The sequence below is a fragment of the Macrosteles quadrilineatus genome, unplaced genomic scaffold (genome assembly GCF_028750875.1).
Source record: "Macrosteles quadrilineatus isolate MER2022 unplaced genomic scaffold, UCM_ALF_1.0 Scaffold_7__1_contigs__length_78375512, whole genome shotgun sequence".
Taxonomy (NCBI): Eukaryota; Metazoa; Arthropoda; class Insecta; order Hemiptera; family Cicadellidae; genus Macrosteles; species Macrosteles quadrilineatus.
Genome location: NW_026542600.1, coordinates 29449658 through 29467612, shown reverse-complemented (window position 1 = coordinate 29467612; position 17955 = coordinate 29449658). Strand labels below are relative to the sequence as shown.

Below are 17955 nucleotides of genomic sequence, written 5' to 3'. Positions count from 1 at the left end.
TACTCAAGTTATCGTGTTCACGGACACATATATGTAATTGTCTATTATGAAAAATTGAATTTTGGTATGTTTCAAAACCCCAACTTTTTCAATCAATCAAACAATCAATCAATCAATTTATTTATTGAACTATAATGAATACATGCATATTATACAATAGGTGCAAAAACCATACAAGGCTTGTCTGCACCAACATATTATGAAAAACAGTGTTCAGTGTTCTCATGCTAGGATTTTGTCAGATCTTTTTATACATTGCCCTATATGTATGAATGTATGATTCCAAAATATGTTTTAAATGTTCTCAAAGCAATTTTTCCCACCTCAAAGTGTATTTTAATCGAACTAGATGTAGTGGTGCAGCCCGCGTCACGACTAGCGTTCCAAGTTGAAGACTAATAACAATATATCCCATAATATATCTTCAAAGCAATATACAAACTGATATGAGGTTGATAATTGTTGAAAATTGTATTCAGATTCTTTTAAGAGCCACAAAATATGAATGTTCTTATCACCTGAGTTTGTATTTGCAAACATTTAAAGGTTTTACAAAAAAAATCTTCGAAATTTGCTATTGTTTCAATTTAAAGCTGTCTATTTTAAATAAATCAATAATGAAATGGTATAAGGTTATTATTATCTTAAAGTAAACTTGAAGAGGAATCTATTAAGACAAACCGCAAATCGTTAAGACGATTAGTTGTCAAATAATTGATGTTTTACTAAAAGCTTACATAAATCCAATATGGCGCAAGTTTTTTCAAAAATGGCGGCTTTCCACCACTTGGATTTTCTTGATTTTTAGTATAATATTCTTGACACCTTTTTTGACAAAATCCCATATATTTTGGAATATATGGGGAAGAAATATATTTTATTTCTTTTACCTTAAGTTTGATGTTGGACCGTATTTTGACTAGCCTAAAGAACAGTGTTTTTTTCTTAATTCAAGAAAACTATAATTTAAAAAGCAGTTGATAAAGTCATTCACTGTTCCTGAAGAAGGATAATGCACTGTCCCCAGTACAGCACAAGCATCAATTAGGAGAACTGCTTGTAAGTTAACTGATTTGATGACTGTGTTCTGTTTGAATGTAGCACTTATCCTCAGAAACCATAGATATTATGTTTTAAGTCAAGTAAATACTTGAAAACATTGTTGATAAGGTAACTTGGCAACAAATTAATGTGGAAATTTATTAAAAACTTATATTGATTTATAATTTTGGGTAATTTTCTAATTAAAACATCAAACTAGGCACAAAATGATTATCCTGTCTCTTCTATAGGGAAAGATACAGCAGATATACAGGATTAGTAAACCGAACCAGCATGATCGGACCATGGGAACGGGGTTTTACGTGGGGTTTTATGGGGTAAAAATTTGTTTTTCTAATTTTTGACCCTCTAAACGCAAAATTTTCCAATTTCTCTTCAAACCTTCTTAAAGAGCTTAAAAGAACAAATAATTTAGTATATCAAAGTGTATTTGTACCATTATTAGTTACAGAGAAAATACAAATAATTGTTATTTTAAAATTCACATGTTATTCTTGATTATATTTTATATATTTTTCATATTAGGATATATTTTGATCGAAATTGGTAAATTTATTTATTTTATACTAATTTATTAATATTTCACAAAAAAAACACTTTTTTACCCTCCCTGTAGCAGCAAGCCTAAGTACTCATAAAAATTAATGTTAATTAAATACATTTAATTGAAAATCAATTCAGGCAACTGGAAATTCGCTTAGTCGGCAGGTTTGCTGTGGCGGGGGTATTTTATTACTATGATAATCAATAATTGGTATTCTCTGACCCTTAAAACATAAAATTAGACACAAAAATTATTATCCTGTCTCTTCTATAGGGAAAGATACAGCAAATATACAGTTTTTAAGCCATCTTGGCCGCCATCTTGAATATTTCAATTTGCTCAAGGGTGACAAAGTGGCACCTTGCAGATTTTAGTTATGTAGGTCTTGAAGAAACAGAAAACACCATAAATCTTCGGGTGGACCTTACTTCCAGGTTTTTTGACCGGCAACCAGACTATTATCAGATCTAGGTTTTGAACTTACCATAGTTAGGATCTAAATGATTTTGATTAGATTAAGGGATTAAAATAGGTAATTAACATTAGTTACATTTTAGGGTTTTGTACGTGAGTAAGAAACATATCTAAATATCATATTTAAATTGTACGGAAGTCCTTAGTAACTCACACAGCCACAACTTTTTTTCACTAATTTTTTTTCTATAATGTAGTTTAAGATACAAAATTGAAACTTCGCACAAACATTTATGACAACTAAGCAAAGCTACAACAAAATTATAAAAAAATTTCAAATTTATCAAACAAAATGGTGGCTGTGTGAATAACTAAGGATTTCCGGACAATTTAAATATGATATTTAGATACGTTTCTTACTCAGGAACAATGCCCTAAAATATTGGTAGAGAGTTCTGGGACACCCTGTAGAACCAATGACTTCAAGTGTAGGGTTATGCCACTTTTCTTGCTAACCGTATTAAAGGGGTACTGTCAAACGGGGCTACTTTGTAAAACTTTTTTTGATTTTTGGCTGTAACTTTTTTGTTTTAAGAGATAGGACCATGAGAAAAATCCCAAATTGTGCATTTCAGTTGGTTCTTTTGAGTGCTACATTTGAAAAAAATCTACATTAAATACTTTGGCAAAAAATTTAAAAAAATGGTGGCTATCAAAGTAGCCCCGCTATGGGGGCCTACTTTGTATAATGAACTTTAATGCCTTGTCACAATGTAACCACTGGTTAAAGGGGTTACTTTGATACTTCTATTGAAAGCTGGGTTTATTATGATTATTTTGGTATGTCTCTGGTTGTTCTACTTTTTATAGTTTTTGATCTACGACAGGTTTTTTAAAATGCTTTTCCGAGATTTCCGAACTTTACAGAGGTTTACAAAAAAAAATCATATCCAACCTAAAACAAAGAATTAATGTGCCAACAAAACCAGTTTTTAGTGTATAAAAGACTAGAATTTAAGGAAAAAATTAGTGATAGTATGTAAGTACGTCTTGTATTGTATTTTGTCATAGCCGTGAAAGTGCTCCAGAAGCAAGGGTCGCAACTCCCTTTCAGACGTCTGGTCTGCTGTACGATGCTCGTGATTTTATTGGATGTTTAGTCCCTGGAACTTGTGTTTAAGAACACAACATGTCCTCTTCTGTTCAGGGAAGGCTCACTTAAAATGTTTATGATGTCATCATATGGAACATGGTCTTCATCAACGTAGGCCTAATCCAGCCACTTAAAAACTTCTTCTGTGTCGGTTACTTTTCTAATAAATTGGACCTCACAAACCTTATTATGATAATCAATACTTAGGCCTATTATCTGGCCAACAAAGTGAAGTTTACATGCCTTTTTTATATAATTCACCACTACCCATGTTAGTGAACATAAACCAATAAAATAAAGAGTGTCAAAGTAGCCCCTAAAAGTAAAAACCTTTGACAATTTTTTGAAAAAGAGTTTTTTTTCCTCTTAGGGTACCCAACTATTCATAATTAATATGTATTTTTATCATTCCAGATAGATGGACTATTCATTAAAATATGCCAAAAAAAATTTGATAAAAGTGGGTAGGTTGTGCATACGAAAGTTTGGGGACTTTTTTTTTGCAAAAAAATCAATTCATGTTTAAATATTTTTGATAACAAAGAATATATATATTTTTGAGTGAGTGTGAAAATAAGATTACCTATATTATAAGGAAGATTTTAATATATAAGTTACCATGGTTACTACTAAAACTAAAATTTAAAAAAATATTTTAGGTAAAAACAAAAGTTTTATCATTGTAGCCCCGCGAGTCAAAGTAGCCCCGGTTGACGGTACTTAAAAACTATAGCTAAATAATTATAATGTTGTAGGCCTATTTGAAATTTGTTAATTGGTGAATCAATTTACTTGTTCAATGAACAATGTTTAATACTGTATTTTTAATCCATTAATCAGAAAATAAATTAATGAAAATAATTTGAAACCTTTCTTAATTAGATTAATACATTCGTACTAGAGGTGGGCGTTTAAAACAACAGGAAAAATAGTGAAATTCCCCAAATTTTAATACAAAGTTAGATATAACGTAACATGTTCTCTATAAAAAAGCATTAGAAGCCATTTACTGCTGATTTTTGTTTACTTCAATAGGCCTACAGCTGATCGTGATTTTTCACTAAGTCAGGAAGCAATATTACATTTTGATTACTCATTTGCCAGTCAATTCTGCAATGTACTGTATACTATATAAACAATGGATGATGTCAGTTATAATGACGTTTTAGTTACGTCTAGAAAGTTGAAATCAATTGTTTTACTGTGCAATTTGAAAACTTGTGTATTTTTAAGTAAATTAGTTAAGCGTATGATAAGTAGTAGAATCATAGGAGATGGCTCAAATCAAAGGAATTGAACTTAGAATTGCTGAAAAAATAATGAAGTTTTTCTTCTAATTTGAAGGTTATTGTTGTGTTGAAGGAATGTTTAACATGAAATAACCACATTAACTAAATAATAAACGATTCAAGATTAAATGGAAAATTTCTGCTTTATTTTGATTTCAATGCATATATTAAAAGATTTATTCTACACTTTTTTTTTGTAAATTTACTAACATTTATATTTGAGATTTATTGTAGTGTTTAATTAATATTTTGTATGAAGTGGAATAACCTCAACGGCTACTCTTAGAAAACAACCTGGGACTGAATGAAGATTAAATAGGTCCGTACAGGTATTTATTTGTTCATAAAGTAAGTACTAGGACTATGACAAGTTCCAATGGGCGGAAAAACAATATTATTTTAAGGAGATTTTAACCAGGTTCTACTTTTGCAACTTTCCTGTTGGTCTAAGCAAAAAAGGTTCAAATAATACAGGGTGGCTGAAAAGTAACTTGCACCCCCCCTTAACTTTTCAACCATTTGAGATATTTGAAATCGGTTTGCGGCAACCTTCTTAGATATGAGGGGCCACAAAATGTATGGTCAATTTTGAAAATTTTGCCCTTAAGGGTAGCGGAGGTAGGGGGTAGCTCAAAATTTTCAAATGACAAGTATAGTCAAGTTTGGTATCATTTTACAGGTCTTGACGAAACATGAACATTGACATAAAGAAAACCAAAATCGGCTCACTAATAACAAAATGGCGCCCTAAAACATTTCAAATCCAAATAACCATGAGGGTGGCAAAAAAAAATAACTTGCACCCTCTTTAACTTTTTAACTATTTGAGATATTTGAAATCGGTTTGCGGCAACTTCTTTGAAAATGAAGGGCTACAATAATTATGGTCAGTTTTGAAAATTTTGCCCTTAGGGGTAGCAGGGGTAGGGGGTAGCTCAAAAATTTCAAATAGCAACTATAGTCGAGTTTGGTATCATTTTGTAGGTCTTGACAAAACATAACAATTAACATAAAGAAAATAGAAATCGGACAATTAATAACAAAATGGCAGCTCAAAATTACTTTAAATAACCATTGTCCCAATCATTTTTAGGATGCGACCAGTTGTACCTATGTCTAGTTGTACCTGAGTAAAAATTTAAAAACGTACGTTTTCATGTCCCTGGCCTTTTACTTCGTAGATACTGGATTTGTACTTTATTATTATTTGTTTTAATATTTTTTGGGACGGGGGTAACATGTTACACACATTTATTTGGTTTTAAATAGGTTCTAGGTATATTTTTTTGTATTTTTGAAGTCTCGAAATTCACGACCATGACGTGTCCCTGGGATACTTTTCCAACTTTCACGCTGTTTTTAGACTAATTATTCATGCCAAAATATATAAAGCCATATTTTTATTAAATTCCATGTTGATGGCCCCTGGATTACTATGAATGACTATAATATTGTGGTATAATTACCTCGTCAAGTAATCCAAATGATGTGATGTTAGGCTAAAAACCTACATGTTTCGCCGTTAATACGGCATCGTCAGGGTACAAACACAGTAAGACATTGCTGTCACACGCATACAATAAATAAATAACACGAAACGAATTACGAACATAACATTTAGATAGGCCTATCACATCCTATGTCTACTACCTGCGCCGGGACCGTCCGCGTCGTGTGATAGGCCTATCTAAATGTTATGTTCGTAATTCGTTTCGTGTTATTTATTTATTGTATGCGTGTGACAGCAATGTCTTACTGTGTTTGTACCCTGACGATGCCGTATTAACGGCGAAACATGTAGGTTTTTAGCCTAACATCACATCATTTGGATTACTTGACGAGGTAATTATACCACAATATTATAGCCATATTTTTATGCCATCAATAGTTAATAAACTTACAAAAAAGGAGCATATTATAATTTTATTGTCATTGCAAACTGACTACCATGACAAAATAGGTCTGTCCCTCGATTTGGCGTCACGACCATTTGGGAAAAATTTTCAACTTTGGAGCACGACAGTGGCAAGCCTGGCGTCGATTGCGTCAGTTCGTTTTAGAGACTAGTTCGGGGTGTACGTCAAGTTTTTTGTGCCAGTCGTTTTGTGTTGAAAGAATTAGTTACAAGATTAATAAAGGTAAGTTTGTGTTTTTGTAATTTTGGTGTGTCCATGACCGTACGTAGTCATTTGATGAAGTAGATGTGGTGTTAATTTTTGTTGATATGATATTTCAATTGCTACATTAACCTAGAAGTCCACTTTGTATCCTCGAACATGAGGTGCAGGGCTACCGCCAGAACAGAGCCAAATAACACGTAATGTCACGACCTTGAAAGTTTCACGACCACCGCGGATATTTTCACGACCAATCCAGCCTTATGGATTATACTGTGTTTGGTCGTGACAATAACTTAAATATCATTCTAAATTGAACAGTTTAGTTCAATTGAAACACATATTTTTATTATAACCCATCGCGTTTATGATTTCTATCATAAAATTTTCAAAAATTAAAATATCATCATATTTCAATGTTTTATACACAAAAGAAGCACACCCCTATAAAGACATTACAATTTTTCGGGTCTCAGGTAAGTCTTTGCGGAGTTATACAAACTTAAAAAGATTTTATTGGTTTTTTTTTAATTTTTTGAGTTTTTTATATTTTTTTCTAGAAAGACCAAATATACCAAAAGCTTAGTGATCTGTTTATTTTATAATGGCCATAAAAGTAAATTAATTTATAGCAAAACATAGCTATTTTTAATTATTCAGTCTTATGTCCGTGATGGTCGTGACAAAATTTTGTGTCTTTCCATCAAACATGCTCTATTAATAAAAAATCACCAAAGATATTGCGTTACCATGGACATTTTATGAAACTTCAAATGTCAATGAAATAAAAAAAATAAAAAAAGTTTCAAAAAACGGAACAAAAAGTTTTAAAAGTGCTTTTCCTGAAAACGTACGTTTTTAAATTTTCACTCTGCCGTTTCTTAAAACTAACCTTAAGTGTCGAAGATGCTGATGAAAAGTAATTTCGTGATTGGTTTCAATAACTGGGTAATGAGACCCTAACCATTCGCAAAATAGTTAGTAATCAGGCGTTGATTAGGCCCTTTTTTGATAGAATGTGTTACGTCAACCGTACCTTTAGGAGGAATACCACCACATAAACTTACACTAGGCTAATAGTAGTTTCAGTGAATTTCCCAAATAAGCTATTACCTACCAATATTTATCCACAAAAATGTTTGCTGCCTTTAGCAAGTTAAACTTCTGGAGGCATTCAAATTATTTATTTTAAAAAATCAATAAAAGCAAACAAAGACAAATGACAAACTGTTTTTTTACACAAAAGATATGTTGTACTTGGATATCTATCCTGACACATAGATAATTTGATTCTGAGTTTGTTTAAATATTACAATACGTTGTTTTACATTTGAGCTGTTTAGGGACTTAAGTCCCTACAAGCCACTAGTTATTCTTATTCGTCAAGTTAAAACAATAGAAGAAATCGCCAAAAAGACGAGACGGAAAATCGAGAGCCAGAAAAGGTTACACAGCAGAACAACCTTGAAATAAATAAAGGTAGAAAACACCAGATAGGCCTATGCTACGTTTAGTTAGACAGGACCCAGGACACAAAGGATCGCTAACAAGTTTGATTGTGATCATGTTTACATTGGACAAACTGTAAACTTTATTAAACGTTTAAAAAACCATGTCTCTGCATGGAGAAACAACAAACCAGAAAGATCGAATGTTGCACAACACATGTTACAAAATGGCCACTCATAGGGAAAATGGAAGACAATGTATGTATTTTAAAGAATTGTAAGAAAGGAAATGTGATGAATGCTTGGGAAGACTTGTATATTTACAAGGAAAATAATTAATGAACAAGAGGAGTATTTTTATTTTTTTATAGGCTAATTTTAACTAAACCTACTTAAATGGTACAATTGGAAGAACTATAAGTATTGAAACTAAAATGTATTTGAGAAGTAGGCCTACTGACTATTAAGTCTCGAGCTCGTGAACCCGATTTTTTAACTTGCAGCGCAAATACCGGTTATTTTTTAATTTTGGGCTTGGACTACGATAAACCCGAGCTCATGAACTTATGTCATTAATTCATTTATTGTCTGGAAACCTTTGAATGGAATGTTTAATGTCATTCGTGCTGCTACCCTAGTCATGATTTGAGATAAAATTCTATAGAATGATTATTTTAAATCTGAAGAAATCTATTGTAAAACATGTTATTTAATGATTAATAAAGACTAGCAGCAAAACCCAGCTTTGCCCGGGTAAAATTATACAATGTACAATAAGTGGTTATAGAATTATTTTTTTCTGTTTTCATAGATGTACTTACACATATCTTGGTACCTACTATTAAATCTAGAAATATGTTAAAAATATTCTTTGTAGCAAAGGTTTCCTTAAATTGCAACTAAAATACTAACAGCAATTAAATCATCCAGCTGATCATAATGTAAACAAATATGTGCTTCATAAGGATAACATGAGAACTTTAAAAGCCACTGGGGCAGAGCCCAAGGGACTTTTTCAAAAATGTAAGGTCAGTTTGCAAATCTACACACATAGACGAACATTATGGTAGGCCTACCGGTAGGCTATATAATATGTGGGGTTAAATCTTAAAACAAAAAAACCTTATTGTTCACAAAGTTTCATGTAGCGTATTAATAATATAGATTTGATTTGATTTATTGTATTTATATTGTATGACATTGCTGGTTCAGTTAATCACAGAGATTGAGCAGGAACATTTCAAAAGCACATGTAGGCTATATTAACCTTATGAAATCCGGCTTTTCCAAGGTAATTTTTAAGCCCCAACACAGGGTTTGTTGGTAAGTTTGTAGACTATTAAACCTGAGAATACTGCCTGTTACATTAACTCTAAAATTTAAGTGTGTTTCCCCAAAAAAATTATTTATAAGAAATTAATGTTGTGTATGTTTTGTTTTATTTAAGGAAGAAACATAAGAGTCAATATCGTATTCATTATTATTTGTATAGTAATAGTGACCACTTCATTGACAGCTTATAAACACAATAAGTCATAATATAAATAAAGGCTGTCCCTGAAATCTCTACCGACCTTGTGGTATCATCACATTAAACATTTTCAAAACTCAAAAATTACTTATAGGCCTACAGTCGCCATTTCATTTTGTTCACAAAACTTTTTTTTTAATTTGATAACAGATTTTTGTAGTGGGTTCAAATTGGTGCATAGATGAATAACACAAAGACCTATTTTGAGAAAAGTATTATTTTTTATCTTTTGTGGTTTCAAAATGGCAGTCATTAATAATCATTAAACTAAAAACATAAATTATGTGGGTAAATAAAACTTATGTTCTAATGTTTTATTTAGACAATTTTCTTACAATAATTCTAATGATGACTAACAAATTTAAGAAAATCGGTTCATAAATAAGAGAAATTTAACTAATTTTCAAGATACTGTGTATCAAATAATATCTGCCGTTAATGGCACTGATCATTGCTTATTAAGATCACTTTTAGTTTAGCTAAAACAATCAGCCGTTTTAATTGTTGGTTAGGCTACTAAAAATTTCCAATCACAACTATTCAAAGGTTTGTGCCTTTTATGGTTCAACTGCAATAATAGTGAATTTAGATATAAAAACTTCAACTTAAGAAATTGCAACCATAATAATTTTGAAATTGGAACACAATGAATCAATCAAAAACAAATTCAAAGGTACCTACTCGTTAAACCAAATGTAATTTAAATAGGAAATGAATCGATAATTTTTTAGAAAACATTTGAATGAAAATCTTATCAATCAGGCAAATGGAAATTTGCTTGGTCTGCAGGTTTGCTGCGGTATGGGTATTTTATTAAAACATCGTTCTAGAAAAAGGTTGAAATTTGCCTTAGGCCATATCTTATAGTGTTACTGTAGCCTATGCAAATACAAAATCTTGTCCAGTAAATAACATAAAATAACCCTGTCACAGCAAACCTGCACTCTGCAGACTAAGCGAATTTCCATTTACCTGGCTGGATTTCTACCAAAATTTGTCAGATTTATTTCCTGAGAAAATAACCTTAATTTAACATTAATATTAATTAAACATTAACATTAATTAATTTTACATTATTTTAACATTTAAATAACATAATTATAATGAGTACTTAGGTTTGCTGCTACAGGGAAAGTAATGAGGAGTCTTTTTTTATTCAACCCAGGAGGACTCACATGCTGGTCTAAAAGACTGGCTAGGTAATAATTTTAGTAAAACTTGTATTTAACGGGTCGACGCAGTATTCTCCGCCACCGTAACTCTCACATATGAATCGGGAACAACATGAATCATTTCCCACACTCACCCTTTTCCTAGATTTAGTGTACCTATTGTATGTTCGCGTTAAGGACTGGTCAGTTTGAAGTTTGACCGTGTGCGAGTGACGGAGTTAGTGTGATGCCAGATTGTTTGACCGTGAGTGAGGGACCACGGGTAGTTTTTAATGAACTTTATTTAGTTTTTTTTTTTTTTTTTTTTTTTTTGGACTATCATGGAAAATATCATAAATAGGCCTACTATGTAATAAACCAAAATAATTTTAATTTGGAAAAAAATTATGGTCTCTAGATGAAATTTGCTGCAAATCCAAAGAAAATATTGTAGGCTACTATGTGTGCAAAAATGGACTCTATGGAACGTGTAGAATCATTTTCTACTAAATTAATTGTATTCTAATTTATTGTAATTTTATGGTAATTTACTGCATTATTTCCAAGTTTTGTTTTTATATATAAATCCATTTTAGCGAATTTCCTTATAGGGAAAAAGCTATTACCGTGGGTGGCACGGTAAGTCCTAGGCCCGGGACCGATTTAATTTTTCATTTTGATGTCCCCAAAGGCCAAAAACACCATTTGTTAAAATTTATATATATATACTGCCGTTAACACGATAACTTGAGTAATTTTTGTCCGATATTGATGAAATTTGGTTTAAACGTGCAAGGCGGGATAAACTTAGATGAGTTCGCAAATCAACATGATCAGACAATGGGAACGGGGTTTTACGAGGTAAAAAATTATTGTTCTAATTTTTGACCCTCAAAACACAAAATTTCCCGATTTCTTTCTAGACCTTTGAGAGATTGAAAAAACAAATAATATAGTATATCAAAGTGTTTTAGTATGATTATTGGTAACGGAGAAAACTCAAAAATTGTAAATTTAAAATCTCCATGTTATTCGTATGGAGAATATTGTAAAATGTTGTAGTTTGCTTGTTTATGGATATATTTTCATCAAGCTTGGCGAATGTATTTATTTTAAACTAAGCTACTTAATGTTTTACAAACAATACACTCAATTAGTATCCTTGTTGCAGTAAACCTAGGTACTCATTAAACCTAGTGTTATTTAAATAGATTTAACTGAAAATCAATTCAGACAAATGGAAATTCGCTTAGTCGGCAGGTTTGCTGCGAGGGTATTTTACATAATAGTGTGCAGTAACATTATAGTATTTTTTAGATCAGTTCTTATATTTCTTGTTATGATTTTTCATGGTACTGGGAAGAACTAGTCTAGTGGTAGAGCGTGGGGTTCGGTGCCCGATATTTTTCAGATGTAATGGAAACATTATAATCCTCTTCTGCGGTCACGGAAACGTCATCGTCGTCACACGCGGTCACGGAAATGTCATCGTCGTCTCCCGCGGTCACGGAAACGTCATCGTCGTCTCCCGGTCACGGAAACGTCATCGTCGTCTCCCGCGGTCGCAGAAACGTCATCATCGTCACTGTCATCGTCATCAGGCACGGATTTCCCGACAACAAAATCCATTACAGTAGGTATTCTAAATTAAAAAAAAAAATGTTAGTTGCACTAATATTTTTGACTGATGGCACTTTTCATCGAGAAACTGGTAATTTAATGGATGTTAGTAAAGCTTAAATGGTAGCTTATTTGTTTGGTGATGAAACAATCAAATTTTATGTTTGAAGCTATGCCCAAAGAAAAAAAAACAATGTTTTCCTAAATATAAACATATTGTAATAGCTATGAAACTAATTTTTAAAATCTCAACAACACAAAATGTAGGATAGGCCTAAATAAAAAAACCATAGCTTTTTACATAATTAATATCCTAGATAAGGTACGAGCAAACCAAACCACAGAATAATATTTCAAAATTTTTCAGCTGGATTATTAAAGAGTGTAAGAATAACACAAAGAATATTCTTAGATTACAACCACGAGACCAGCACACACATACGATTTTTATATCTAAATGGTCAGTACTTCTAAATAAATTTTAGTTTCAATAACTGTACCCCATTTAAATAAATTTAGTTAAAATTAGCCTATCCAAAAATCACCATCATAATTATCGGGCATATATACAGAATGGGCATTCATACGGTTATAAATAACCAGTTATTTGATGTCATACATCTTAATTGAATTACAATAATGCACACAGAAATATATTTCACTAAAGACATCCATTATCTGATTTCATACAAACGTGGCTTGTTTTGTTTATAAATCAATAAACATTGATATATTATTATGGGCGAGCATTGAGACAATAAAATACGCAAAAAATAATCGTTTTGGACGTAATGGTTCAGCCTTGTTTCACAATAATCCTATTGTATGAAAGTGCCTATGTCGGTAGCAGAGGCTTCACATGTGTTTCCAGGCTGTTGTTAATAGGCCTACTTCAATACTTTTCACTGAAATGGCAACCATACAAAGTAGGTAGGTATTTTATGTTTTTACCAACGTCTCAACAAAAATTCCCTGCGAATCCCTGTCATTAGGCTCCGCTTTGGATTTGGTCTCGACCAGCAATAAACCCAGCTTTCACATCATTAGGCTCTGACTCGTGATCCAATTTTTTGGTCGGCGCTTATTTAGTCCGGGACCAGTGTCTGGTCGCGGACTATGCAGTTCCGAGCTCGTGAACCGCCCCTTAATATATTTTAAATTAGGGGAATTATTCCTAAAACCCAACGGTTTTTGATCCGATGCCCGAGGATCAAGATTGTTTACTCAACCCAGGGTAACAAATTTAAAAAGTCTGGCCCTGACCAAAGACCCTTAATAGGCTTATTGAGCTATTGTATTAGCTAGTCTCCAAGGTCGTTTTGCCGATCAGATTAATGAAAACAAAAAGTAGAATGCTACATTTATTTCTGCCCTTAAGTTCCAACCTTCTGAAGAATCAGAATATAGTGGGGCCTCTTTGGTGAGAGCCGCTGAGGACTCATTGATTGTACATAGGCCTAAGTTACGGCCCTGAAAACATAAGTGACCATTTTGACCCATACTTAACAACCATAACTAATGACATTTTGAGAAAATTACATTGATTTCTGAATTAAAGTAGGCCTATTAAATTAGGCCTATTGAAGTATTCCAGTCATTTTTGTTACCGGATATTTGAATTTGTATAATAACTTTCTTACAAAGCTGTATTACAAATATTTCACAATCGAAAAAATTCACGCTTTTGCCCCAAACACAGAGGACGATTATGATTTTCCTTCACCACGGGAGACAAAGATGATGTCTACAAGACCGCAGAAGGTGTTGAAGAGTTTGCTGTTATTGTGGAAAACGATGTCAATCTTTCCAAAACTGTGAGAGGCGATCATGTCTACACAACTGTGCAGGAGATGTTCACCATTTTGCCATGATCGCAAAAGCTAACTAATGTTTCCATGACAGCGGGGGACAATGATAATGCCTAACTTACGAGGTTTTGGATCTAGCCGCAATTATGGCTTCTGCCTTCTTTAATAACAATTCATATTAGGCCTACACTGTAGATCTTAGTTTTAAACTGTTGTCTGTAGGCAACGATTGTGATACAGTTTGAACGATTCAGATAAACGGCAAGTCTAATAGTTGGAGACTCTTTAACTCATATTGAATAGATAGGACCTACCTTAACAAAAATCAGGCCCTAGGCCTAAATAACTTATGTGAGCAAGCAAGTTAAAACCATTTTAGCCTATTACATTAAAGGTTATCATCTTAACCCTCCGAGTGTCCATAGTTTAGGCCTTAATGTCCGCCTATTTTTGGCGCATTTGCAAGGTTTTATTACAACGGATCTGAGAAGCTTAAAACAATGTTAATTCTACTGTTCTATATACCATTTTGTTTGGAAAATCATGGGCTTCAATATTATACATAAAACATAAGGAACATTTGTTTCAAAAAAATTTTTTAGGTAGGCCTAAAAAAAAAATATTTTGGAAAATTTTCAAAAAAAAAAAAAAATAAGTTCGCGCTCAATGAAATTGTATAAATTATAGGCCTATAAATATTTGAAAATAGCCACTTTGTTCTAAATTTTATGAGGATTACAAATATATAATAATATAAGGAAGTAGATTTGCAAATAAATAAGTTATGGGCAAAAAACAGATTTCAGTACATAGCGTTTAGCTAAGAATGCATAGCCTAACCATAGCTAGGAATCTGGCTGATAATTTACATCAATATCACTACCTACTTCTTCAGGATCATCAACCAGCCCTTCAAAATCACTTAAATCTTCTTATAATGCACCACGTATATCACTACTTTTGATTTTTAACACTAAAACATATAAATTCAAATTTATTTTAAAAATTGAAATCTTACTACACATTGTAGTCTGCTGTAGAACAAAGAATAATATTACATTAAATTTTGCAAGTTTGATTAAACCTAATTATGATAGTTGTTATATAGGTGGTTTCTTATAATATTAATAGAAAATTTTATGGCTGTTAAAGATATTAAATATAACACTTGATTTTCCAACTTGAATTTCTTCCAAAATTTCTCAACTTGTTGAGGAATTGTTCCTCTTGATCCAATGAGTAGTCCATATACTTCGAATTTTGATATTTTATATTTCTCTGAATAATATGGGATAGTTTTCTTGTAAATATTTACTTTTTCTTCATGGACTTCCTGTGGCTGATTTTCATTTGTCTCAAGACGAACTGTTGGGTCTATAATGAGACCGAAATCTTTCTCCTTGTCTATAACAATGATGTCACTCCGCCTCACAGAGCCCTCTTCTTCTATAGCCGTGACCTCTTCATAGACCTCGTAACTTTTCTTTCTGAATTGATCAGCAATGATTTTTCTGATGGTATGGTGGCGGGTATTTCGTAGAAGACTACTAAATGGGCACTTTCCAAGGACGTGGGCAAGAGTTTCAAGAGTAAATTTCTCAGATACAGGACAATGCCTGCACTGGTTCCCGTCCCTGGATCTCCCATGAAGACTTCTAAGAGGAATAACGTCTCCGACCATTTTCAAGTATTGTTTGAACTCAGCTTCTGTGAGGCCACAACCTCTAGCCAAATTTTTATTGATCTTGTTACATTCTTTGAAAAGAACCACCCCATTCCCTTTGTATGGAAGTTTACACCAATTTTGATACTCTAAGTCTCGTAAGGTTTCTCGCAGTATCTTGGGTTTTGATTCGAAAAATTCAATACTTAAATTCAATTTTTCCAGACAAAACCTAATTTCTTCGTCAAATTGACGAATATTAAGTAAGTAGGGGTTTCCCGTTTGTTTTAATATGCGACATATGTTTATATGTTGGATTGATGATTCCCACATTGATTTACATAACCCAATCCCTTTGTTTTTAGTACTTGTATAAAACATAGAATTTGGCATATCATTTGGAAGATCTAAGATTTCCTTTGTTGTTGATCTTATCACTTTATCAACATCGTCAAAGAATTTCATTGTAATTTTCTTAATTGGTGCGGTTTGAAAAGGATATATTAAAGATGGCCAAATATTATGATTCAATACATACATTTTTTGTTCAGACCTTAAAAAAGGAGAACATGTTAATTTTTCAATTTTGTTTATCAATGAACTAATTGTTTTTTCAGAGTCAAATACTATGCTTTCAGAAAAATTTACTCCTAAGTACATAAACGTAATAAAACACATCAGTCATCGGTCCGAGGGTAACCTAGCTGTTTACAAACGCACGTCAGCTGTCTGCTGCAATTACGATCGGCTCGGAGAACATAAAGCGCTTAGAGACAGACCTCTGGAGAACGCGTAGAATATAACGAAAAGAACGATACCTAACTCGATCCAGTTCAATCCGATTCAGTCAGTCATAGAGCCTTCGCCGTAAACGATGTTCGTGCGTCGAAAAATCGACGCGTGACACTACACAAAGTGTGTCGCGCGTCGATTTTTCGACGAGTGACGCTCGGAGGGTTAAGGATAGCCTTAGGCTTTGGGACTAAATTAGGTCCCGCCTAAATACCTAAGAGCATTTAGTAACTTATACAATGCAATTTATACAATGCATTGGTCCTATGAAACTTTATTAGGCCTAGAGCCTAAGTTACCGGTATTTTACTGGTACCTACCTACCCTTGTTGTACCTTAAGCCTTATAAAACCATTATTCTTTGGAAAAAGCATTAGGCCTATATAAGCTAGGCCTAGGCCTAGCCTATGGCCTAAGTCATTTACATCAAGATACAAGATACATCAAGATAGGGCCTAGGCCTAAGTTTAATAAGACCATCTGCAAAAATAAAGAATTACTTATGTAGGGCCTACATAGGCCCAAGCCTAGGCTATTTAAGCTAGGCTATGTCAGGTTATTAACAAGTGAAAAGAGTAGGCTACCTGAAACTCACCGTGCAAAACAGCACGTAATCGGAAAACATCTGTTAAAATAGTAGGTAGCCTACCTAGTTGCTTACTTGGTCCTTAAGTTTTAAAAAATAATCCACTATGTCCAATTGATAGGTTAGGAGGACACATTGCACACCCTACCCTACTCTTGAATCTACCAAGGCCATGTCTACCTGGGTCTAACACTTGGGCCTTCTATCCAACAAATAGGCCCTAGGTTTTGGTTTAAACAGCTCTGAACAGACCTTAGCTGCCTAATTAACAGAGAATCAACCAAGTGACAAAGCCAAGAATTCAGACTAAGGCTAATTTCTTACTTAGGATAGTCTTGCCTTTGCAGCCTAGGCCTAGGCCTAGGTCTACCTTAGTGATCTAACCAACCTAGGCTATCACATTATGGTGCAACCGATACACCTTGGCTGTCACATTACCTTACTAATAAACTTAAGTTTTTTTCAATATAACAGTAATATAGCCATAGGCCTATACAACATACAATCAAGCGTGGTCCTACCTTAAGATATAAGAGTAGGGAAGGTAAGTTAAAACTTCAGACAAGAAGACGAAAAGCCATTATCGTGCAAATGTCTCTTGACTGTTTAAGTTCGACTATTGTATTTTTTATGTTCGCACTAAAGTATGATCTATAGTATTTAAAAAATATAAGAACACTTGTGAGGCAAATTTATACAGTTATTTCAAAATACACTAAGCTTTCTAAAGTAACAACACGTCCGCCATTACTTTTCTTCTATACGGATTATACGGAA

At 32.9% G+C, this 17955-nt stretch overlaps 1 protein-coding gene across 4 annotated transcripts in view; it reads right to left on the bottom strand.

Annotated features, from left to right (window-relative positions):
• The window catches only part of LOC128998322 (E3 ubiquitin-protein ligase HUWE1), a 173687-nt gene extending 155732 nt beyond the window's left edge, over positions 1-17955 (bottom strand). For all 4 annotated transcript variants that reach the window (XM_054424414.1, XM_054424416.1, XM_054424415.1 and 1 more), the window contains exon 1: positions 17700-17955. The gene's annotated coding sequence lies outside the window, so the exon portion shown is untranslated. The remainder of the gene's footprint in view (positions 1-17699) is intronic.